This window comes from Marmota marmota, unplaced genomic scaffold (assembly GCF_001458135.2).
Source record: "Marmota marmota marmota unplaced genomic scaffold, marMar, whole genome shotgun sequence".
NCBI lineage: Eukaryota > Metazoa > Chordata > Mammalia > Rodentia > Sciuridae > Marmota > Marmota marmota.
Window position 1 is genome coordinate 45248815 of NW_025999842.1, and position 26023 is coordinate 45274837.

General features: G+C 34.3%; 1 protein-coding gene and 1 long non-coding RNA gene across 21 annotated transcripts in view; both read right to left on the reverse strand.

The window, feature by feature from the left end:
- Positions 1 to 26023, reverse strand: part of Ptprk (protein tyrosine phosphatase receptor type K) — a 536216-nt gene that overhangs the window by 52741 nt on the left and 457452 nt on the right. The gene's annotated exons all lie outside the window — the stretch shown is intronic.
- LOC125615074 lies at positions 343 to 25402 on the reverse strand. The gene is made up of 2 exons (XR_007345623.1): positions 21716 to 25402; positions 343 to 8012 (listed from the first exon to the last, which is right to left on the reverse strand). It is a non-coding gene; the product is annotated as an uncharacterized LOC125615074 (long non-coding RNA).

The following is a 26023-nucleotide window of genomic DNA, read 5'->3' on the forward strand; positions in this document are numbered from 1 at the left end:
TGATGCTGAGATGTTCCAAGCACCTAATCTACTAGGTTTCAAGAACTGTAAGTCAGGTCATGAAATTTTACTTTCTTTATTTTTTCCCAAGATTTTATCTATAATTAACTCTCATCTCTAAACACTAGTTAATTATTTTTCCATAACCCACAAATAAAACTGTATTGCATGTAGTTTCAGAAGATCTGCAACGTACATGGTGAGGACAGAGACATAACCTCCTTCATATTTTCATTTCATTTTACTTTTTGTGGTGCTGGGGATTAAACCAAGGGCCTTGACATGTTAGGCAAGTACTCTACCATTGAGTTATGTTTCCTTGATGTTTTAGTCAGCTTTTTCGCTGCTGTGACTAAAGGACCCTACCAGTACAATTATAGAGGAGGAAGAGTTTATTTGAGGGCTCATGATTTCAGAGGTCTTAGTCCATAGAAGGCTAGCTCCATTTCTTGGGCTCGAGGTGAGGTTGAATGAACATCATGACGGAGTGTATGACAGAGAGAGAAGCAGCTCACATCATGGTGATCATGAAGCAAACAGAGAGACTCCACCCTCCAGATACAAATATATAGCCAAAGGCACGCTCCAATTCTCACATCCTTCAGCCACAACCTACCACTTCAATTAATCCTATCAGTGAAAAATGATTGGGCTAAAACACAACTCAATCATTTCTCCTGTAAAATTTCTTGCATTGTCTCACACGTGAGCTTTTGGGGGACACCTCACATCCAAACCATAACACTGGCCCTCATTCATCTTTTTTATGTCTAATGATTTATACAGATCAACACAATGCAAAATGTTTGTCTTGCAAATATATAAATAACAAGAGAAAATGCTTAGAATTTGTCAAGGTGTGTAACTTATATAAGGGCAAACATCAACTACAAGATATTGTTAGAAGCTTTAACACTTCTGAAATAAATATATTACTGCTAGGGTGGAATAAACTATTCTGCTAAAACAAAACTATTAATCTGGTTTGAATTCCAGCTTTGGTCACTTGTCAGGTGACCTAGGGTAAGTTTTTTAACCACTGTTCTTCATTGGTAAAATGGAGATGAATAATCATACCTATCTTTTAGGTAGAATGTAAAAATTAAATGTGTTAAAATATGCAAAGAGCTCAGAGCAATACCTGGTACTCCACTTAATAAGGAGGCCTCAGTTAAGTGTTAGGGTGTATAACATGAAATTCAAATACAATCCTTTTCCACATCTTGATTTTTGAACCACAGGTATTATGACTTCAAATAAGCAGCATTAGATGGACAAAAATTTGGTTTCTAAATATACAGGGATATTACCTTATATTCAACACTGGACACATATTTATTGAATATTTGATAGGTAAAAACACTGTACAAGGCAAAAAAAACCAAAAAACAAACAAACAAAAAAACCCCAAACAAACGATTTTCCTTTACAAGATATATAATCTAGAAGTAGAGATTGTGGTGAGTACTCAAATGACTGTAGTTGTTCACAGATTATGACAAGTACTACATAAGGGGGCACAGTCCCCCTACACAGGAGATGGTATTATATCTGGACGGTTGATATCTGAACCACTTCTTAAAGACATTCAACATAGAAACCAAACAATGAAAAACAACTTCAGAGAAGTTTAGTGGTCTATTCATGTTCATACCATTAGTTTTTTGCCACATTAAAACTGTAGCTTATGCTTCATGACCTCCCATGTGTCACTTGTCACCTTTACTAGGGAGAAATATGATTAGTCACCTACAGGTAATTTTCACCACTATTAAAATAAATTAACAAAAAAAAAAAAAAAAGAGGGAGGCAGGGGAATGCAATGAAGCTGTCAAACTCAACCTCTAAGAAAAAAAGAGGTTGAAGAGATAGAGATACAAACAAATGGGCAGTTGATCACACCAAATCCTTTCAGGAGAAAAAGTATACTTAGATGGATGAATGGCATATGGGAGGGAACTTGGAGGAAGTCATGAAAGCAAATTTAAAAAGGAAAACATGCTCCATGCCCCATCTTAAGCCTACAAAGAAGGTTTTTTTTTTTTTTTTTTTTTTTTTTTTTTGTGTGTGTGTGTGTTGTTTTCTTCCTTCCATTAATTAAAGCAAGCAGTGGTAATCCAGGGCATGCGTTGGGCACATTTTAAGGCTCTGAAGAATCATCCTAAACAAGACAGAGCAGATATGTTGTGAAACAATGATGAACAAGCAAACAAACATCACTTGATACTGAAGAGTCATATACCAAGAATTAAAATAGGAAGATAACAGAATGAGAGCAAGCCCTTGGATGACCTCATCAAATTTGGACAGAAGACCGTTCAGAAGAAGATATGAAAGATGGGGAAGCTTTTTACTTACATGTGGAACAATGTATTATAACAATAGCAAAGTTGCTCTACGTGCTTTGTCTATGTACTAGGAATTAAAGGGAGTTCAAAAATTATGGAGCTGTTTAGTTAATTAACAAGATTTCCCCCTTGTCTCAAGGAACAAAGGAGATTAAAAAATAATAATTCCACTTTTATGTTTTGGGGAAATCAAATAATAGCATGCTGTACTCCTAGGGAACAATAGCTCTTCCATAATAATTATATAGATATAGGAAAGGAGGAGCGAAGTTCAAGTGATAAGCAACTATATCTGTCACTTATCAATTATTATGTGTGGGACATAAGTGTAATAGCCTGTTAAGAGTAAAATGGGTTCAGCTGAAGATTACCAGAAAATAAGATAAATAAAATGAATAATGCTGAATCATGTATCTACACACAGTGTGTATAACAGAGTAAGCTATGAGAAAACTAAATGTAAGCCCTAAAGCAAAATGTTTACAAAATGGTAAATGTGAATATCTGGAAATGTTAGAGGAAAAAAGCATTATGTTAATATCAGACATATTATTTCCTCTCCCAAACTGTAGGATCAGAAAAGCCTCTTCCTCAGGGAAAATTTGGAATATTAAAATCTAGGCACTGCATGTAATTAAAAGGCAAATGCACTTGACATTTTTGTTGGCACAAACTCAGAATGCCAGATCTGGGCCAGTCATCCAAACATGCCATTCAAAGCACAAATGCTAGGGGGTGGGGGACTCACATGTATTTGAATGTATTATAATTTGAATATTAAAGAAATAAATAGAAATTAAACAAAACCTTTAATAGTACTCAGATTATAAAGATGTGATATGATCTAAAATAATAAAGATGACCAAACTTTTAATCCATTTGCAGTGTTCTTATTTTTTAAATCAAAGGGTTGAGACTGGCTGCTTTTCTTTGGCTGCTTTTAGTTATGAATTCTATTTTCATTTTGAGCAGGTCATTTTCCACCAAGGCTTAGATAATTCATTAATCTGGCATATCTCAGGAGAACACACAACATGGTTTAAATCATATTAATAGAGGTTGCAATGCAATTTTCACAGGTGTTTATTTACTAAATTAGAGATTGCCTTAATATTGGACAGAAGAGCCAGATTAAAAATGATTTTATTTGAGTTACAGCTGCTCTGAGAAAATTTAGTATAAGTCTAAATTATTAATAAATATTCTGGGATTTGAGATGGGTTTTTAATTCTAAAATATCTTTTTTGCTGTGGGTGAATGAATAGATTGGAGTCGTATTTTTAAACGGAGCCTGAATGTCCCAAATTATCTAATGACTACATTTCACAATTTCTAAATCTCAAAATATCAAACACATACTTGTATCCAAGAAATTTTAATGGATTACATTTTGTCCCTTTGAGATAATAAGCATTTTTTTTAATACTCAAAGCCTTCCTCTTGTCTGAATAGGACCCTTTCAATATAAGAAACTACCATCTGTTCCATGAAGTCTTTCCTAACCTTTCAGTGCTACCTTGGTTTTCTGAATTTCCATGTCCTTGTTGGTTTTGTTTCTTATCTGTACTCTAAATTAAAAAGAGCAAGGCTTTTTGAGGTTACTTCTAACATGTGTGTGTGTGTGTGTGTGTATTTAGGGAAGTTATATAACTTCTTTCAATGTCAATTATTTCACTTATAAAAATGGGACAATAATATTCTTTCATATATACACTGTATATTAAATTAAAAAATGTTGAAGAAAAGTCATAGAGGTCTATTTTCTCTGTTTCCCATGTCTGTTTTCTTTGAGGGTACATACCAATAAGCATTTTCACTCTCTAGCAAAGTGAAATAATTCAGGAAATATCTGATCAACAGATCCCTCACTTTACATTAGAATTTTGGTGTAATTTGCCACTGTTTGGAAAATAGAGTTTTACATTACAAATGCAAATAGGCTATTAACCTTTTGCCTACTATCGCCCAAGCTACAGTATTTGTTATAAATTATTTCTTAGAAGATGTTAACTGTCTGTCAGTGGTGCCTTCAGTGTTCTCAAACTTTGAGCGATATCCTTTTCTTGGTAAAACCACAGACTTTTTTTCTTATCTTTCCTCCTTCGTCAAAAAAAAAATAATAATTTCTTCAGTTTTGCAAATATATAAATTAGTCTTTAAGTCTTTCATTTCCTTCTTTTCATGTCTTTTTGCTTTCATTTCCTCTAGCTAAAGTCCAATATGTTTGTTTCATATTTCCTTTCTGCATCATATTAGATCTGTGAGATGTCTCCAAATAACCTAATTTGGTCTGCAGAAAACCAGAGCAATAGTATGGAGAGGCGCCTCCTGGAGGCCCCTCCCATTCCCCTGCTCACACACTGTACACTGTGGTTTCTATGCTGCATTCATGGTGGGATGAACTGGCAAAACTCTACCTGCTGCTCTCATCAGCAGCAGAGTCAAAAGAATTCAATCCAAATTGGCATATGAAATTCAGCCCTGTCCATCTCTGATAGCAAAATGAATGAGCACTGACAACTAGTATTATTTCTCTTGAGAACAGGCAGTTTGCAGGTATAGTGAACTGAGCCCAGTGTTTCTTTGCATGGTAGTGGGTACATTGACCTGCTAAGGGAGAAGGAGAATGGGTAGGTCTGATTTTGCTAAATGATGAGGCCAAAATCATGCCAAAATATCCTATCTTGAGCTCAGATTATATTATATTCAAAGAAAAATAACTTATTCTTACCTCTGCAAGGTATCCTTATTCCCACAGGGGACAGGGTAAAGGGCACTAATAAACACAACCCTTGCCGCAAATGAAACTGCATTTGGAATTAGGATTCCTCTAATCCTGATATTATAATTCATTTAATTTGTCTTCCTAATATCCCCTGACCTGACCCACAGATCTGAAGAAACAGAACATCTGACCAAATCTGAGGGCTCCAATTTGTAACATGAAAATTCCAAAGTGTGACCATTCTTTTGAAAGAACATCTGCTGGGTTCTGACAGAATTGGAACTCTGCAGATTTTCAGGGTAGTCCTAAGAGGGGGGTCTAGGGACAGAAGAAGGGAGTATCCTTAAAGAAAACCTCTATTGGAAGATGTAAGTATAGAACGATGGTTCCTCAACTGGTAAAAATCACAGGACATACTTAGATCAGTCAAAACTCTCAAAGTTATTCCTTCTCCACAACTGTGGACTTCTGCAGCTTTCTTTCTGAACAGGGTATGACCTTGAATATCTATTTTATAGTTTGAACTGTTTGGTCTTGTGGGAAAAAATGAGGTAGGTTCATGGCTAGGAAAGGACTGACCTGATCTGCTCCATTTTTTTTGAACCTAGAAAGCTGCCTGACTCTTAAAGTAGATAAGCAAACCATGACATTATGAATCTTCTTATTTGGGGGAATATTTTAATGAAAAGAAAAAAATATATTGTTCCCTACTGTAATCCTTCAGTTAGAATAAATGTATAAATTAAATTCAGCATCAGTTAGAAAAAGTAATAATTTAAATTTTTCATAGTGTGTGAAACTAGAACTACCTGTTAACTAATATTTGAGAATGACTAGATTTTACCAGAGAATTTACAGAGAATTCTAGACTGCATATCGCAGTATGAATAAAGGGTTTTAATTTCTTTATAGAGATGAATGAAGAGACTCACTTTTGTGTAGGAACAGAGAGGTTGCCCAGCCATATCAGTGTTCTAGTTAAGAACTGGAAGGAAGCTGCGTGCGGAGGCACATTCCTATAATCCCAGCAGCTAGGGAGGCTAAGACAGGAGGATCACGAATTCAAAGCCATCCTCAGCAATGGCAAGGTACTAAGCAACTCAGTGAGACCCATGGGTTACCAATCTTGAAATGGAAACCAGCTCCCTTCCATACAGAGCAGCAAGCAACCTCCCTCTACTTGGTATGATTTGAATGTCTCCACCAAAATTCTGTTGAAATCCCCATTGCCAAGTATTAAGAAGGTAAGTGAAAACTTAATCTGACTATGGTTTTTGTAGATGGGAACTTTGGGAAGTAATTAGAATCAGAGGAGGCCTTGACCCAAATTAGCACGTTTGTTGTGTGTCAACATATGATTTTCTGTGCTGCTTTGGGACTCAACAGAGTCTCTCCAACAAGAAAACACTCACCAGATGTAGCACCTTTGTCCTGGGCCTCCAGAACCATGAGACCAAGAAGCCTTCATTCTTTATAAATTATTGCCTCTGGTGTTCAGTTATAGCAACAGAAAAATGGCCTAAGATCACCACTCTTTATGATGTAAAGACCCTCTCAACATGCACTAACTTCTGGCCTTGAATAGTCCAGTTTTGTCCTTTAAACTTCTCTGGAAGCTAGTTTCACAGTCCCTCCTAACATTCTTTTTTTAGCAGTCACATTAGTTTCACCACTGAATTTGTCTCTCACATGTCCCTTACTCTGCTATGGTTTCCCATTAAAACTCTGCTGGGAGCTGGGTGCAGCAGTGCATGCCTGTGATCCCAGTGGCTGGGCAGGTCGGAGGCCAGGCAGGAGGATCAGGAGTTCCAAGCCAGCCTCAGCAAAAGCAAGGTAAGACAACTCAGTGAGACCCTGTCTCTAAATAAACTACAAAATAAGGCTGGGGATGTGGCTCAGTGGTCACGTGCCCCTGAATTCAATCCTCAGTACCCCCTCAAAGAAAAAACAAAAACAACAAAAAACTTTGCTGAGAAGTAGTATTTCCAAGATGATGATAAAAGAGATGCAGAATCACTTTTCATTTAGTATATTTTTAAACAGAACTACTTTATTTTTAAATTTTTAACTTTAATAGAGAACATCTGTAGAATAATCAGATAATTTGCAGATTTTAGTCTGTCCATTTGTATTATTTTGTTTTCTCAAATAGTCATTTAACCTACTCTTGTAGTTCAAAGCTACATAAATATTCAGAGTCAAAATAGTAACTTAATCCTTTAAGCATATAACATTTCAACCCATATGAACACACTAAAATAATTCCTGTTAAGAGTTTGGTAAACATCTGTATAAATCTTATCCCAAAATAATCCCACATACTTTGGTTAACTGAAAGTCTAAGTACATGAGTATAACCATTTGCACTGTAACAGATGATGTTGTCAGTGTAAGATTATGTTGCTATGGCATCAGCAAACCATGATTTCATGAAATCCCTTGTTTACCAGGAATATTTTTAAGGAAAAAGATAAAATTGTTGGTTGCCTATTATATATTTACATTTATAAGAAATGTAAATGCAGTATCAAAGAGGAAAGTTAATGCTAACATTTTGTTAGTGTATAAAACCAGAACCACATTTAATTAATCTCCGATAACATGCAGAATTTGTCAGTAGATCCTGCAGCACCAGTGGTATAGTTCTGAAGTTCATTAACATGCACCAATACAAAGCACATGAGAGAATAAAACACAAACTCTAATATTTACTTTTTCATCTAAGGTCATGCAGAGTGTTAGTTTATTTTGCAGCATAATAAGTATATCTTTGACATATGAGGAATAAATTCTACAAAGCTGACAGAATTTGCTAGTCCTTTTAAATTAGATTATCTCAAGCTATTCCTAAATCTCCAACAAATGGTGAAACACAGTTTTGCATTCTGCATGTATGAACTTGGCTGACAACAAAGATTTGCATAAGACACTCTCTCCCTCTGAGGCCAAGTTTTATTTTCCTTCATTAGTGTGTATGAATTCATATTCCAAAGTCTCAGAGTCAGACAGATTGTTTTCTCCAACTTTTGTTATATCAAAGTTATTTAAAATGAACCTCAAAGGATACAATACATTCTTATAAATCCTCTGCTAAATTGCCTACTTTATAGAGAAGGAATAAGCAAACACATTTACATGAAGATGAAAATCAATGGTTTGTAGATTAGAAAACTCTGGTTTTAATCCCAGTTCAATAAGGTAAAATGCTGACTGAAAAACTACACCTCAGAGAAAAGGTCATAGAATTATTTTCTATGTAGATATTAGCTTCCCATGGCCACTGGGGGGAAAAAAATACCACAAATTCGGTGATGAAAATAACACATTTATTATAATTCTGAGAACCAGATGTTCAAAGGCAGCATAGCTGTACCCAAACCAAAGTGTTGGTAGAGTCACCTTCCCATGTCAAGGTTCTTTACTCAGTCTCCTCCTCGGTAAAAACATCTCCTTGAAAGGTAATATTCACAGCTTCCAGGAATTGGGACCTGACACTTTTAGACAGCCATTATTCAGCCTATATAATTTCCAGTGTGTTTCAAACAATGTTTTCAAGGTTCGTGCTTTAAGTACTGAAGAATACCATGAGGTCTATGTGATAGGAGATCTGATTGATGGTATTGCAAGGTCATGTACAAAGGAAGGCAAAAATTATCCAATCCATGTTTGAGAAATATGGGTGGGCAGGTCTCCTTCTCATTTTCCACTGTCACCTGTGTTTGCTGGAAACAGAAATTCTTGTCATTCTCCTCTCTTCCACACCAAGTACCTGCTGTAGAAGGGCCTGAAACTTGGTTCTATTTTATTTTTGTTCTCTTTGTTCATGGGTCGAATGGTCTCTTCTTTAAATCAAGTAAAAACATAATCCCATTGTGATAGCTGTGTCCCAAGAGCTAAAGAGCTATGTTTGGAAAAGGGATGAGAATCACTCTCTAAAGCATAAAAAACTTGAGACAGGAAAAACTGCTGTGAGATCTGGAACAAGTGACATTTTTTTTTGTTTGTTTGTTTTGAGACTTCTGATCTTTAAAATGAGATCAGTAATTCTTGTGCTCTGAGTTGGTTTCTAAGGTTATCAAATATATATTTAAAGTACCTAGAAATCCCTGGCACATAGCAGGGACTTAGTATACAATTATCAGTATTACTTTGAGTGAGTGAGAAGTTATTGGCATAGAACATTAATTCTTGACAAAATTACAGAATTTTGAAAAATAAAATATTCTTTTTATATAGTGTGTCTTACATAATTTTTGTTGTTGTTGCTCATTTCTTTGCTTATGATGGAACAGAGACTTAGAGTAGTTGATTAGGTTTTGCTCATTTTGTGTCACTTTCCTTCCTACTGTGATAAGTAGAAGAAAACATCATAGTAAAATTGTGATTGACCCAGCTCTCTAACCAGTGTCCCATTCCTTCACTTTGCATTTTTAAATCTGCTTGGTAAATATTTTTAAGTACCTGCTGTACTACCTGAAGAGGCAGGTTTAAGTCTGACCCAAACTCTGCTCTCAGAAAGCCTGCACACTGGAATAGGAGGCAGACCTTAAACAAATTATAACTAATTTCAATGCCACTCAGGGGAAAGGCAATTTAGTTCTTTTTCAGACTTGACTTGTATTTCACAATGCTTAGAAACCTTTGGGATTCTAGATGGACCTTAACATCTATCTCGTAATTTTCTCCAAGCACTTGTTCTCCCGCTAACATACACTTACCCTGGCAAGAGAAGAGAGTACCTATCACTACTGGATGACTGTTTACTTACTTGCCACTTCTTGGATTAATGGATACATCAATCCTTTCAAAAGAAGACTCTTCTACCATGTTTCCCCCTAGGCAATTGTTTGTCCATCTAACCAACAGGCATCTATTTCCTGGTATGAATTAATTCATTCCCTGAAGAAATATATATGTAGGGCAATAATATAAGTTACATGAAATGTGACCTCATGAAATGAATAAGGCAGAACCCACATTCAAATAATTCAGTCTTTCGGGAAATTGGGTGCCTCAAAGTCAAACTGACCTTTACATTTTTTTTCATAGCTTCTTCTGTTGAATGACTAATTATTTAGGAGGTTCATAAATGCCAAGTTCTTCTAATATATTATTGCAATTAACTTTCACACATACCTCTGCAGCCGCTGTATTTCCTTTTAGAAATAAGGATGAGGATGCAGAGGTGGGTATCAACACTTTCCCCCACTACTCTGCAGTGGCTCCCTTACTGAGGTTTCCAATTCAAGTCCTACTCACCCCAATCTACCAGCAGCCTTAAGATGTGCATTTTTAGGACCTAAATATGATCTCATAATTGTCCTGTTCAAAAGCATGCAAATCCTTCAGGGAAAATAAAAATGGAATGTAAATTATAGCAAACACACAATTTATAACCATATTTGGTCACTTAAAATGAATGCATACAATAAGATAGGAAAAGTTCAGGATAAAACAGTAACTACAAACAACTGCAAACTAGTTACTGCAGTGTAAGATATATGGGAGCAAAGACAAAATGACAATAGTTGTTTTAGATATTATTTCAGAACACAACACTTTTTAATGTTACTAAATTTTTGAAATTAAAGGATAGGAGAAGATAAATTCTTTAAATCATTGTTGATAGTTACCTTGCAAAGTAAAGTCAATCTTGAGTCCTTTCATAACTCAGTAGAAAAATATCTTTCAGCCTAATTTCTTACCCATTTTCTACATAATTTTCTGGAACATTCATTCTACTAGCTTTCTTGCCTACATACTTTGGTTCATGCTGTTACCTATGTGGATATGGCCACTGTCCCCCTTTAGTGCCATTATTTATGGAATGATGTTAAATGTCCAGACACATTGCAAAAATTATTAGCTCCTCTATCAGGCTTTCCTACTGATCACAGCTTATTAAGAGTGTGGACTTTTTCATTCATTGTTAATATTTTCTTAGTGCTTAGTACAGGACATGAAGTACAGAGTAGGTATGAAAACATTAAATATTTTTTATAAACTTTCTTAAGTGAGAACATTTTTTTTGATGTGATACTTTTGATGCTTTGGATTCATTAGAATATGAAATGGATTCCATTTTGACATTACAATTATCCTACTCCCTGATTCTGCCACATTTCTAATTCTTCAGTGAACTAAGAATTAAGTTTCAAAGCAAGGTTAGAATGGTGCTGGACTACTATTGCCTCCATTATGCAGCTATTAATGAGAGTACTTGGCCAACTGAAGGTCAACTTTCCTACTTTGCTGACTCTTCATAAAGCTTGTGAGCACCATGTCCCAGATGCAGAATGAGAATGAAAGTTAAAGGAAGGCAGAATCTGTTCTTAAAGTTATCACTGTCTTAGTTTAGGCTCCCTAGAGTCAGAGCCTGAGACAAGGATTTGTGTTCACATGATTTATTAAGGAGTACACTCAAGTGAAAAAGAGAGAAAAGAAAGAAACATATGATATGAAGAAGAGTCGGGAAAGTCATCTTGGGTGGTTCAACATCAACCTGATCTCATGGGAGCTGCAACTGCCTCAAAGTTGACTCCACCTTTAAATGGGTGACCTGAATTTTGTACTCTTCATGCCAGTTAGTCATTGGCTAGAGCTGATAGGGTTGGGAGGAAGGTGAATAAGAGTGGTCAAAAAAGAAAAAAATGCTTTTTTTGCTGCAATTCTGAGACATTAGTAGCTAACATAGCAACTGAAATTTCTACAAGTTTGGTAAAAAAAAAAAAATCTGACATGAGCCCCCAAAGCAATGGAAGTCATGCAAAACACAACACTCAAGTGATAACATAAGGGTTTTGTAAGAAGAATGTGAACAAGAAAGAAAAGAGATACTCTTTGAAAGATAAAAAACCATAAGATTTATTACTTAAGCGGCAGTGTTTCTAGTGCAACCAGCAGTGGTTCATATTTATCTCTATACCCTGATATTATCTGGAGAAGGACTTTAAAACCAGATTCTTACAGTAGGTGACTATGTCACGGGAGACACGGATGTTTCTAAGTGCCAATTTCTAGCTGAACATCTTGAAATTGCATCCTTGGATTATTTTAATCTCATCAAAGCCTTCATATATGTGACTCAAGCTGAAAAAGGCAGGCTGCTTTATTTTCATAGAAGTCTTACAGAGCTGGACCAGTAGTGACTGGGTTATTATTTTTAAAAGCAGCCCAGTCACTGTACAAAGCATGTGCATATCAGGTTTGCTTTTTATTTCCCTAAGTCAGAAATCAAGTTCAAGAAGACTTTTAAGCTGTTCATGAAAAGATTCTCCTCAAAAGTTACTAAAATGTCATTTATCACTGGATACTCTAAACCTTTCACTTGGAAATTATTATGAACATCTAGATATTGCATGACCAAGTCATAGGATTCATCTTCGTCCCCTGTGAATTTTTAGAAAGAGACTTACTAGGTCCAATGGAATACAATAATTGTTATGACAGATAAAATGAAACAAAATGAACTTCAAGTTTGAAAGAAATGCTGGAGCCTATCACATCAGTGAAACTTTTATTAGAAATGGAAATTTTCTATGAAAATGAAAATCAAATCAAAATAAATGAAAGGGCAGATATAGTAGTTGAAGTAGAAATAATGGAAACCAAGATTTAAATGCCCTTACTTTCTCTTGCCCTACTTGAAAACCACTCATTCAATACTGGATTTATAATTTAGGCAGCCTAGGTGATTTGGCCACGGCTACACACTGGGTTTGTATAACCTAAGTACTCTGCGGCCTGAGACAGTTTTTTTTTTTTTTTTTAAATCTACAGTTAAATATATGATTCCTGCTCTTTGAAACTTCTGGGAAAGAAAGAACAGAAATGATACAAGTGGTGTAAGACAAATGCCAAATAAATGCCATGTAATCAATGCTGGTGATTCAAAATAGTGGGATATATGAAATAGAATCCCACTGAATTATTCTCATAAGAAATTGATGAGAAATTTTGACATCTATGTAAAATTTCTAACTGTTCTGTGTCAGAATAGGCCATGGTAATTATCTTTTGTTTTTCTTGTTGTAGCTCATGACAAAATGCCAAGTAATAAAAAGCTCAATTCCACGTTTTTAGATTATCTATGCTCTTATTTCCAAAGAACTGACCACCCCCAGTTTATTTTACAAACAAAATTGCTTAAGCTTGACCTTATTTTCTCTTCTCTTTTTAAAAGACTTTTATTTTATAGATCCTCAACTAATTTGAGACACCTGAGAAAACTGACACAAAGACGTATCATCTCCTACTTTCTCTCCTGCACCTGAAATGTCCAGTGACTTGTCCGAATTAGCATTCTCAGTCTCCCCATGTCTTTTTCTGCACCTTTCCCCAAGGTCCCCCCCAGTTGTGACAGCTACCAAGCTATACATGTGGCAGGCTTCAGCAAGCCATTATGCAGCAGTCACACAGAAAGGACCCCCTGTGGAAGGCTGATATTGTGTGGGCTGATCTCAAAGTCTTGTCTGATTTGGACTTATCACCTGTTCCTAATGTCCAGCTTCTGCATAATGCAAACTACTGTGGCTTTCTATGGCTTCTCCCTCTCATCCTTGAACTCCCTATATTCCCTGTGTCCTGATTTAGTCTTCTCCCCTAGTCAAAGTTGGTCTATTGGTTTAGGCCCCATCTCACCCTCCTGCTTCTGGGTTTCTCTGTGCTGTTTTTTCCAACCCCTTGTGATTTTCTTCTTTCTATCTTCTGATTCTATGTGAACCATGCTGCTTCTCCTGAGTCTAGTGCATCATGTAATTTAGATCATTAACAGGAGTTTGGCTCTCTTGTTATATGTTTGTAGGGGCCACTGTCCTAACAGATTCATCTAGTCATAATTTTAAGAGAGTGACTTTAAGCTCTGATGACATGCAAGTCAAGAAATGATCAACCAAATATAGCTCGTTATTTATAATGGCTTAAGAGCCTATTAATTGATTGCAAGTAGATTATAAAAAATCAAGTAAGCACCAAATATAAATAGTCAATTTAACAATTGGCAAAAACATTCCCCATTTTTAGAAGGATTAAAAAGGTTCAGTAATTCCAGTTTTCAAGTGTTTAAAGGCTTCTAAACTTTGGTGGGTTCTGCATTTTTAATATTCTAGTTCAATCCCATGAATAAAGGCATTAGTAGCATCTGCCACAAGTAGAAACCTGGTTACTACTTGTGAAATAACCGCCATGTGATGAGCAAAGGCACTTGGTACTATGTTACCTGGATGTGACCCCAGATCGTATTCCTTTGGATGATAAATACTTTCAAAATTCAATTTTGATAATCCATAAGTATTCTGTGCACCAGTGCCAGGCTTCCTTCCCCGGGAGGAAGAAGCTGAATTTTCAGCTGAACAACAAATGGGAAGGTGAATGAAAAAAATATGGGGATGTTGGAAAATGGAGATGTGGAGAAGCCAGGAAAAAAACACATTTCTGGTAGTTCAAAACTGCTTCCAGTTGTTCATGTTCCCTGAGGAGCAATGTGGAAAAGCACTACTAATTTTGGTACAGAAGGGTAGCACTTGGGGCCTGGCACAGATGGCAGAATTATTATTATTATTATTATTTTTTTTAATTTTTTATTGTGGGTTGTTCAAAACATTACAAATTTCTTGACATATCATATTCCACACTTTGATTCAAGTGGGTTATGAACTCCCCAGATGGCAGAATTATGATTTCAGTCTGACAGTGGATGTTGCTGGGGAATGTCAGGGGACACTGAGGGACAAAACAATAGAAGAAGACAGTTGTTAAAGTTTCATTTCCAGCTGACAGGGCTCTCTTTCCAAAGAGTTTAGGACTACATTAAACTCACGAGATCATAGGTATCTTGAACTTGTCACCTTGCCAGATTTCTGAGGATTTCAGAACAGTGTATGTCTGCTATTACTGCATGAAGAAAATTGTTTTATTTTACTGAAATACCAACTTAGAAATTAAATTAAATGGTGAGTCTACATTTAATGAAAGAATTTTGTATGAAGAGGTAAAATTGGGCATTAAAGATCAATTTCACAGTCAGCGATACTATAGTATACAACATTGGGTGTGATTAGGGTCCTGTGAATGCCCAAGAGTATTTGAACTTCTCAGATATCATCCACCTTCATACAAAATGAAGTACTGCTCTACTATTAGGACAGTTCCTTGAGTATAGACTGGTCCACAACTACAAGCCAGGCCTCTGATGAACAGCTATTTAGACTAAAACATACTCAAAATTATCATTTTTTTATACAAAGGAAAATGAATTTTTAAAAATCAGCAGAAAAATATACATGGATAGTTAAATGATGAAACCTATAAACTTCTCCTGTTTGCAGAAATAATCTGATGATCAAGTTTTGAATAGCAGCATTTCAATCACCAAAGTGTTTAATACAAGCTTCCCTTTAGTAAGACAAAAAAATCAGTAAAATATTCATTGATGAAATATATTTGCATGGTTAACAAGTTGTATTAATTCTCATTCATTCATACATACAATTAGTATGATAATATTAAATATCCAGAGTTGTGTAAAGTAAATACTTTGATTTAGAGACTGATTCAAAAGACAAACAAAGTTTCAAGTTCTGTGAAATCTAAAGTCCTTTTACATTATTAAACAGGACTAAAATATTAGTTTTGTAACTCATAATCCTGCTTTGGAGATGGAGTAGTTGGGTCAGATATATTTTGTTTTGTTTTTTTATTTGAAGAAACAGGATTAGGTAATCAGAAGTAGGTTCAAATGTTTTGGTGACTGAAACCTGAATTGGAGTTATATAAAGTATACACATCCTTAGTAAATATTTGTGGATTAATTGAATGAAATATTTAAATCAAAGTGAAAGATGTGTTAAACCAGCACACATCTGAAGTAATGTTACTTTTTTTATAGCAATGTCAGAAAAACACATTAACAAGGAGAAAGATCCAAGTGACACAGACACAGAAATTTTCAAACTGTTTAATGTTGTTTGTACTGGTTAAAGAAAATTCGGGAAGTGCTCATTTTCTGCTGCTAATATTAATAGTCTTTCCATTCAAAGGGCATTGCCTATTAAAGAAATTATACTAATTTTCTTTTTTGTAAAACAATTACTGAATCCTTCAGTGCTTTCTACTGATCTCACATGGAGACAATATGACAACATGGTAATGATACAATATTGCTAAAGTTAGAATTTTATTTTATTATCTTCCACCTGAAGATGTACTCATTAAAATAATCATACCAAGTGTGGACATGTGTGGGCATTAAATTGGGGGAAAAAGAGAAAAAAAAGTTCTATGACTCTATAAGTGCTCATGGAGGATTGACTGCATAACCTTCCTAGAGCAACACAACAGAGGTAGTTATCAAAACTAAGACTTGGTATTAGGGTAGATTCTATAGCATGGATCTCAGTGATTTCTGGAGCTAAACAACCACTACAGCTGAGGCTCCACGATATTTAGTTGGAAGAAGGCAGGCCTGATAGACAACCTGAGATGTGCAGTTGTTGCATTCTGTGATCTGAAAAGCAGTGGCACAGAGTATTGCCTTTGTCTCCTAAGGTGATTGTGTCCCATCATTTAGGTAATATGTTCATGTTATTTTATTTCCTGTGGCTCTTTTACATTAAAGTTAGAAAATTTGTTTACCTTTTGAAATTATATATGTTGGCATGTGGAATGGATTGTGGTCCATGATAGTAAAGAGGGTCTTAGAAACAGTAGTTATATTTGGGATCTGTAAAACTGGGCAACCTCTGTTCCACTGGTTTGAATCAAAATAAGAACAAACAGAGGCACAGGCAACCAAGGCTTGGCCAAGGGCTGTGAGAAAAAGAATCCAACAAAGGCCTGGAGTTATATAAGAATTTATACTCCATGGTAGTTACATCATGTTCCTCAGAGCAGCTACCTTTGGGAGAGGCTTTAGAGACAAATGTTTAATCTTTTTTAAGGAACCAAACTGGAAGAGAGTTGCTGGCAACAGAACTGAGCATAGAACAGTAATTTTAGAAGTAAGAAATTACAACAACAATAAAAAAATTGTTAAGATGTGATCATTATTGGCCATAAACAAGAGACAAAACAACTTACATTTATAGGATAATGGAAAGACAAAGAAAGAATGTAGAAAAATGATGAGGAATGAGTGCCTAAAAGTTAACACACATCTTATTCTTGTTTGTATTCTTGAGACTGTCAACACACAACACAGGACATTGCAAATACTTAATAAAATAGGAAATTGAAATAAATAAGGAAATGAAAGAATTTACAAGAATGACAACAAGTAGATGTATCAAACAATGATAAAGGATGCTTGGAAAATACTACAGATCAACCCTAATCCTTTTGACTCTGAATGATGTGATTTGTCAGTCTCCTTCCTAATTCATTTTTAGTTATATTTGGAAGACAGTCATGTTAACTGTGCTGCCACCTTCCTCCTCCCCTTTTATTTTACACTACTCAAGATTATTCTTCCTCCTCTCAGTAAGCAGGCCTATACATTTGATCTTGAGGCCTGTTTCTCTGTCCAATAGATTCTCTTTGGGAGGAAAAAAGAGACATTATATACTAAGGCATTGAATTAATCCTAGATTAAATGGGATTAATTACATCCCAGGGTAAATTTGAAACTCAAGTGTCCTATCCTGATGCTCCTTTACTTCCTGCAAAAAAGAAATTAGATAATTTTCTGATATGCTGAAGATGGCCAACTGTTCCCATGAATGGAATGAAACCAAAACACCATGCAAATGTAGGGTGAACCAGTTTTCTGAGAGAGTTACTGAACAGAGCTCTCTAGAACCTCCTAGAACATTTGTCTATCAAAATTCAAGAATGCATACCTTAAAATAGTATTTAGAAATAAAATTTAGAATGTATTATTCACTTAAAATTAAAGCACTCAGGAAATAGTCTAACATAGGATTTTGCTACATATGTATTTCAAAGAAGTCTTGATTAAAGAAAGAAAAATGGAAAGTCGGTAGATTTAAAATATCTGCAAAAATCACTATAGCATTATTTAGTTAATAACTATCTTGTTTGTGACAATGGATTGGGGGATGCACACATTACTGGTTATTTTCTAAAAAAAAGAAAAGTAATGCATTTGGCAACTGTGAACATACTTCTTTGGATCTTTTTCTCTCTGTAAAATTTGACATTATTTTTTCCAATTTTTAAAATAATTATGATATTGACAGTAAATCTGAATTTTGGCTATATGAAAATTCCATGTGGTTGTAACACTGATTTCCAAAGCCATATGTTCTTTATCAACAAACAAGATATACATCTTATATGTTTCACAGCAATGTGAGACAGAGATATCATTATATTGAACACTGAAAAAGACTTCTATCAAAACATCTGGTAAACAGAAGTCAAACTGAACTTAGCTAGTGATGTGCATATTTTTCTAACTTTTCTTCAACCTGTTATATATCTTTGAAGAGATGTAGCTATTTTTTTTTCCAGAAGAAATTTAAAATACTAATGTACTTCATGAATTTTTTATGATTGTTGTGACATTCATCTTGTTGTCATTCTTCACAGTATTGTGTGAATTTTTCAAAAAGAGTCTTTAAGTCTTCTAAAAAAGTTTCTCTTCACAGTGAATTTAAAAATACTCTCCACATTTGCTTCTGCCAACTGGCTTACCTAACGCGTATCCCAACTAATTTGTGTGGCTACTTAAGATTTCTTCCACTTTGATTGTTTTTGACACATTTTACTTTCACTAAAGAATAAAAGTACGGTTTTCTCAATGTCTAGATGCTATCCCACTCAATGTGAGAATGTCTGAAGAATTCTGAAATCAGAGGTTGTCAATGAGACTCTCAATGATTAATAAAGTGATATCATAACCCAAGATGATTCAGACTCACTGCAGCTCAGGAAATGTGGCAGGACCATTATGTAGTTAACTGAAGGGCCGAGGTTGTAACTCAGTAAAGCACTCATCTAACATGTGCGAGGCCCTGGGTTCAATCCTCAGCACCACATAAAAATAAATAAATAAAATAAAGGTATTGTGTTCAACTACAACTAAAAAATAAAATAAAATATTTTAAAAATAATAGTTAACTGAATTCAACTCTTCATTCTTCATGGGACAATTTTAGAAGGACATTCAGTAGTATCATTATGTACATCATTTAACACTAAAACATCACAAGTTGTTAACAATATCTATCCATCAGATAAGTAACATTTTTAAATTAGTAGGAGAGGGGCACGGAGGAATGATCATTCTAATATACTGTTTGCAAATAAGTCTAATTCTTTTTGATGCTAATCTGGCTGTACCTATTAAAAAATGTGTACATATCATATGGCCTAGTAATACTGTTTGTAGAAACCTATCCTATCTCAGAGAACATAAAGAGCTTAGCTAAGGATGATTATTGCATTACTGCAGTGCCAGATTAATGCAATAGTGAGAAATATGAACAACATAAATGACCATCAATACAGAAAGAATCAAAGATACATTCTTACGATGGATTACTTATATTTTCTAATAAAACCAGCTGTTGAAATACATACATAAGATCTTCTACCTACATCATTGGATTGGTGATTTGTTTTATAAAATCAAAATCAAAAAAGCCTATATGCATTTGAGACAAGAATATAATTGATTAGTGGAGATTATTAGCAAATTCAAATTATAGGAACATATAATAGAAAGTAAACATTCTATTGAATTGAAAAGGGAAGTACCCTCTTTTAAGAACAGGTCTTGTAGAGTTGGGAAATCGCCATGAGAAAGATCAGACCTCATGTCTCACGACAGATGTGGCAAGTGTCCACTTTTACACCAAACCTACTCTGCATAGTTTTTGCATACAGATGTCATACCCTTCATTCCACAATCTTTCTTGAAGCTCAATATCTGATTCAGTGACTAGCAGAAGCACAAGATAAATGCTTTCTGAGTGGATGATCAAATCCCTAATGTTTAGCAGCTGTTGGAATAGTTATGCATAGAACCTTAAGCAATGAACAAAGATGCACGCACTCAAAGGATGGCTACTATTGCCATAATAATGTAAAAGTAAAAAATTTTTAAAACTTTAAATAGTACAGCGAAACTCTACTTCAAAAGTGTGGCCCAGTTAGGGTTAGAGAATTACAGCAGCAGACAGAACAAGAGAGCAGGAGTTCCTGTATACAAGAATTGGGTGGTTTCCTTGAATGAAGGCCAAGGCTGGAATTTTAAGAGGCACAGAAGTAAAGCCACATGTTGTAGATAAAAGCTGAAGACAGTCTCCATGAATTGAGAGGAACCACATCTGCATACACAAACATCTATCAGAAGAGTAGCATTGTTTTAAAAAAGATAATTTGTGTTTTTAACTGAAGGGTCAGTAATATTCAAGCTGTAAACTTGTTTCTTCCAATACCAAGGCTATTGAAAAGGTGATGAGCATCACTTTATCACTTCTCCTATTATCTGTGCAAACACCTGAAATCCTATTTGAATAGTGAATAATATGGATAAGAGGATTTGAGAGTGTTTTTAAAAAGCAAAAAGGATTACCTCTTGACTAATAAATCCAGCTGGAACTCCGAAAAAAAAATAGAAAATATAAAAAGTAAAACACCTTCCAAAATTTGAACCTCAAGTGAGATCTGTGACAAAAACAAGACATGACTAATCTAGAACTAGACAGGTGTTGGGATAACATGTGTCTTCTTTGTCTTTAGGATGAAAATAACACTTGTATATGGCATTTGAATATCTTTTTATAAAAGTTAAATGTATAATTATTTTTAAATAAATTAGAATTTCTCTGTGATCTTTAAAAGTATAAAATGGGTTATATAATTTATTTGAGAAAACTAATCACTCACCTAAAATTTCTTAATCTAAAATAGTATTGAACACATAAAACAAACTTAAAATACATAATTTGATATCTTTTCCTATATCAATCATCACATAGTGGTCACTGCTCATTCAGGAAAGATCCAATTAACTTTCTACTCAAATGCCATTTATTAAATTAGAAAGTAATCTTTAACATAATCCATATTTCATTAAAAACTGAATAGAATTCATAATTTCAGACACTAACTTGATAAAGGATAAAGAATATTTTGTTTGTATATAATAGAGCAATAATCACAAACCAATGCTCTATAACACTCTGCAAATGTGTCTCAATGAGACCAAATGGGATTTTAATCTTTTTTCCCTACAATAGGATAAATATAGAAAAAAGAGTGGCAGAGAGCATGTTACCATAATATTGCAATAAAACTAACATAATCCTTTTGATGTAGGGATTCACTCTAAAGACCTATTTTTAATCGTTAAGAATAAAATACTTAAGATTTTTCTGTGATTTAGTATTTGCCTTGTTAAAACTGAAAAAAATTAAAATTGGGAATCTGTATTGTCCCTTTATACATAGTAATATCAATACATTCAAAATATGAGTGTATGTGTGTACATGTACATATATATATACACATATGTAAATATGAATAGGTATGGGTTGTTGGTTGTAGTGGTGAGTGTGTGTGTCACTGCACACAAATGCATGCGTTTGTAAAAGCTGCATTTTTAACATTGCTTAGAAATATCCTTAGTCATATCCAAATGCATCCTTTGTAAATTTTCCTTTCCACATGACTGCAGGACACAAGTCAGCTAATTCCTACCTCATAGCAAGGATTCCTTTTCCTCCAGTTTCCAATAACATGTTCTTCATTGTCTTCTGAGCTAAACTACAAAGACTATAATATTCATATTTCTTCTAACAGTTTTTGGAAGGTAATCTAGATTTTATCTATAACATTCCTTAAAATTCTTCTAAGCTTTTACCCTCTATCTGATTCCAAAGTCAATTCCACAATTTTTAAGGTATTTGTTATAGTAGTGTCAAAATCTGTATTAATTAACTTTTAGTGTTGTAACTAATTATGACTAATTCGTTTGCTAAAACAACACAAACTTTATTACCTTACAGTTCTGGATGTTCAAAGTCCTAAATGAGACATATGTGACTAAAATTAAGACATTGGCAAAACCTTGTCTTTCTGGAGGTGCAAGGGGAAGATTCTGTTTCCTTATTTCCCCCAGTTTCTAGAGGGAACCTGTGTTCCTGGGCACATGGTCCCACTCTTCTTCAAAGCACATCACTTTAATTTTGCTTCTGTCATAACATTCCTTCTCTGACATTGACCCCTTTTTCTTTCCATTTATAAGTATTCAAGAATGATATTGAGTCCACGTGGAGAATCAGAGATAATTTTCCCAAGGTAAGGTCCTTTTTGCCACAAAAAGCATCACATTTATAGCATTTGGGATTTAAAAGTAGATTACAAACAATGTATATTTAAGATAATATAATTATCTTAAAATGTTAACCGCTTCAGTTTTGATGGACAGCTTTAAAAAAGGATTGTGCAGGATATAACATGAGTCTTGCCATCTTTACTTTGTGATAAACGTCTACAAAAATATTACATGAGTAATAAAGGTATTTTAGTCTCCTGTGTAGTCACTTAAAGCAATGTCCTAGAATTGAATTTAGACTTTGCTGTTGCTGTTATTTGAATAAAACTCTAAATAATAAAATTCTCCCTAATAATCAAATGAAATCCTCAGTTAGATACTATCAGTATTACTATACCATGTAAAAATCTCCATATTGTTCTTTAATCACATTAGAGAAATAATTAGTATCATGGGCATCTGGTATGTGGTTTGGTTTCTTTAAAAAAGTACAGAAAATGGATTTCTGATTCAACACTTTCAACAGTCCCTTCTGTCTGAGAAAATCAAGTCATCACTGAACATCAGACTTTTTATCCATAATCAGAGGAAAATAACTTAAGTTGGGGGTTCCAAATATTTTAGCACAATATCATTTTGTAAAAAAATATTAAACGGAATATAGATATTTTATTAATAAGTTTATAACTCAAAACTTACTTAGAACTGATATCAATCTTATTTCTTATTATAAAGACAATAAGTGAAAACACGTTAGGTGGTAAATGTGAAATAAGAGGATTAGGATGACATAAGCAATAATATAAGAATTATTTACTTTAATATAATATCATGTTGCCCATTATCAATATGCAATGGCAAATGATAGTATCTTCTGAGTAATTCATCTTGAAATTTCAATATATACTTAAACAGAATTAGAAGGTAAATTTTATTTTTTACATTTGTTCAGAAATAAACTTGGGGTAAAAATTAAAGGAAGACACTTATTAATATTCTGCACATAAAAGAGTTGTGTACACTTGCATTGATTTCATATTTAAAATCAGTTCATTAGAAAAATTGAAAATATATTCTTGAAATTCCTAAAATTTGTGCAAAATTAACTAGGAAAGTCTTTGGAAAATGTAAGTTTTCCAAATAACTTTTGAAAATTCTACAAATCTATTTTCTAATGATGATTTCTCTTCTATAACAAATCCTACTTTTTCAATCCTCATATTGTTAAAATAGTACTGAATTAATTCATGAAATTCAATTCTTAGATTTCAAAGAGCATACTTTCTCGTACAATATCATACAACCAAATGTAATAGCAAACTTATCCACTTCATTGCACAAGCCAAAAACCTGTCAGCATTAATTTTACTTTCTTTCATATATTACATTTAGTCTATCAACAAGTCCCATTCCATCCCATGGATTTATATCTTATTTCCTTTGACATTGCATTAGTCCTAGCCATCATTATGTCTTGCATGTACAATTGCAGTGTCCTTTTAAATTATTTTTTAGTGCATGACATTTATACAAAATATTGGAAATAATTTTGACATATTCGTAAAAGCATATAACATAATTTGCTCCATTTCAATATCCAGCACTTCCCCTTTCCCTCCTCTCCTTGTTCCCCTTGGTATCCTTCATCTACTCCATTAGACTTTCTTCTATTATTTATTGTTTCCTAACTGATATACATAAAAGTGGAATTCATTGTAATATATTTATACATGCACATAGCATCCTTTGGATGATTTCATTCTGTAGGTCCTCCCCTTTGTCATCCTTCCTCTGCCCTTTCCTTTGATTTCCTTTGTCTACTCCATTGTTCACCCTTTTATTTTTATGAGATATCCCCATTTAAAAATTATTTCTCTCTGGCTTCTACATATGAGAGAAAACTTTTTTGACTCTTGACTTTCGGAGTACACCTTATCTCACTTAATATGATGTTCTTCAGTTTCAACCATTTACTAGCAAATAATGTAATTTCATTCTTTATGACGAGTAAAATCCCATTGTGTATTTATTTTCTTTATTCATTTATATGTTGACAGGAACCTAGGATGGTTCCATAAGTGACTATTATGAATTGTGCTGCTGTAAATAGTGGGTATGCATGTATCAGAATAGTATGCAGATTTTAAATTTTTCAGATAGTTACCAAGAAGTTAGATAACTGGGTCATATTTTAGTTCCATTCCTAGTGTTTTCAGAAATCTCCATACTGCTTTTAACCATTCTTGTATTAATTTGCAACCCGTCAACAATGCATGAGTGTATCTTTCCTCCTACATCCTCACCAGCATTGTTATTTGTATTCTTGATAATTGCCATTCTAATTGAGAGGAAAGCTCAGTGTAATTTTCATTTGCATTTCCCTGATTGCTAAGGATGTTGAACATTTTTTTCATATATTTGTAATTCTCTTCGGAGAAATGTTGTTTAGATCATTTGCACCTTTATTTTTTAAAGTTACTATTTTCTTTCAGTGGTAAGACTTTGAGTTCTTTATATAGTTTAGATATTAATCCATTGTTAGAAGGGTGGATGGCAATGAATTTCTCCCACTCTGTAGGTTCTCTCTTTACATTTTAATTGTCTCTGTTGTGCAGAACATTTTTAATTTTATGGCATCCCACTTAATGATTCTTGAAGCTTAAGAGTCTTATTAAGGCAGTCAAAGCCTGTGCTGATATGATGTTGTATTGATCTAACGTTTTCTTCTAGCAGTTGCAGTCTTTTAAAATCCTACTTTGAGTTGACATTTCTGCAGAATGAGAGACAGGCATCCAGTTTCATTGTGCTACATATGGATATCCAGTTTTCCTAGCACCACTTTTATAAAAAGCTGTCATTTCTCCAAAGAATGTTTTAGCACCTTTGTCAAGGATCAAGTGACTGTATGCAGATTTGCCTTTGTGTCTTCTGTTCTATTCCATTTATGTCTGTTTCTATGCCAAAACCATGCAGATTTTTTTTTTTTTGTGGGGGGGACACTCGACCACTGAGCCACATCCCCAGCCCTATTTTGTATTTTATTTAGAGACAGGGTCTCACTGAGTTGCTTAGCACCTCACTTTTGCTGAGGCTGGCTTTGATCTTGTGATCCTCCTGCCTTCAGCCTCCTGAGCCACTGGGATTACAGGCATGTGCCACCACACCTGGCCCATGCAGTTTTTTGTTACTATAGCTCTGTAGTATATTTGACATCAGGAACTGTGATGCCTCCAGTATTGCTCTTATTGCTCATTATTGCTTTGCTATTCTCAGTCTTTTATTCCTCCATATGAACTTTAGAATTGTTTTTTTCTTCTTCATTTTTTAGTTCTGTAAAGAATGTCATTGGCATTTTGATAGGGAGCGCATTGCATCTGTAGATCACTTTTAGTAATATGGTCATTTTAACAATATTAATTCTTCCCATTTGAAAGCATGGAAAGTCTTTCTATCTTCTGAGGGCTTCTTCAAATTTCTTTCTTCAGTGTTGTATAATTTTCATTGTAGACATCTTTTACCTCCTCATTTCCATACAGAGGTCTTCTAGATATACTTTAAGATTCTTCAGACCTAGAAAGCTATTTTTCAAATAGACCTGGTAGACCTCCAAAGAATATTTCATCCATCAACAACCAAATTTACATTCTTCTCAGCTGCACATGGAGCCATCTTCACAATATACCATGCTTCAGGATACAAAGCAAGTCTTGG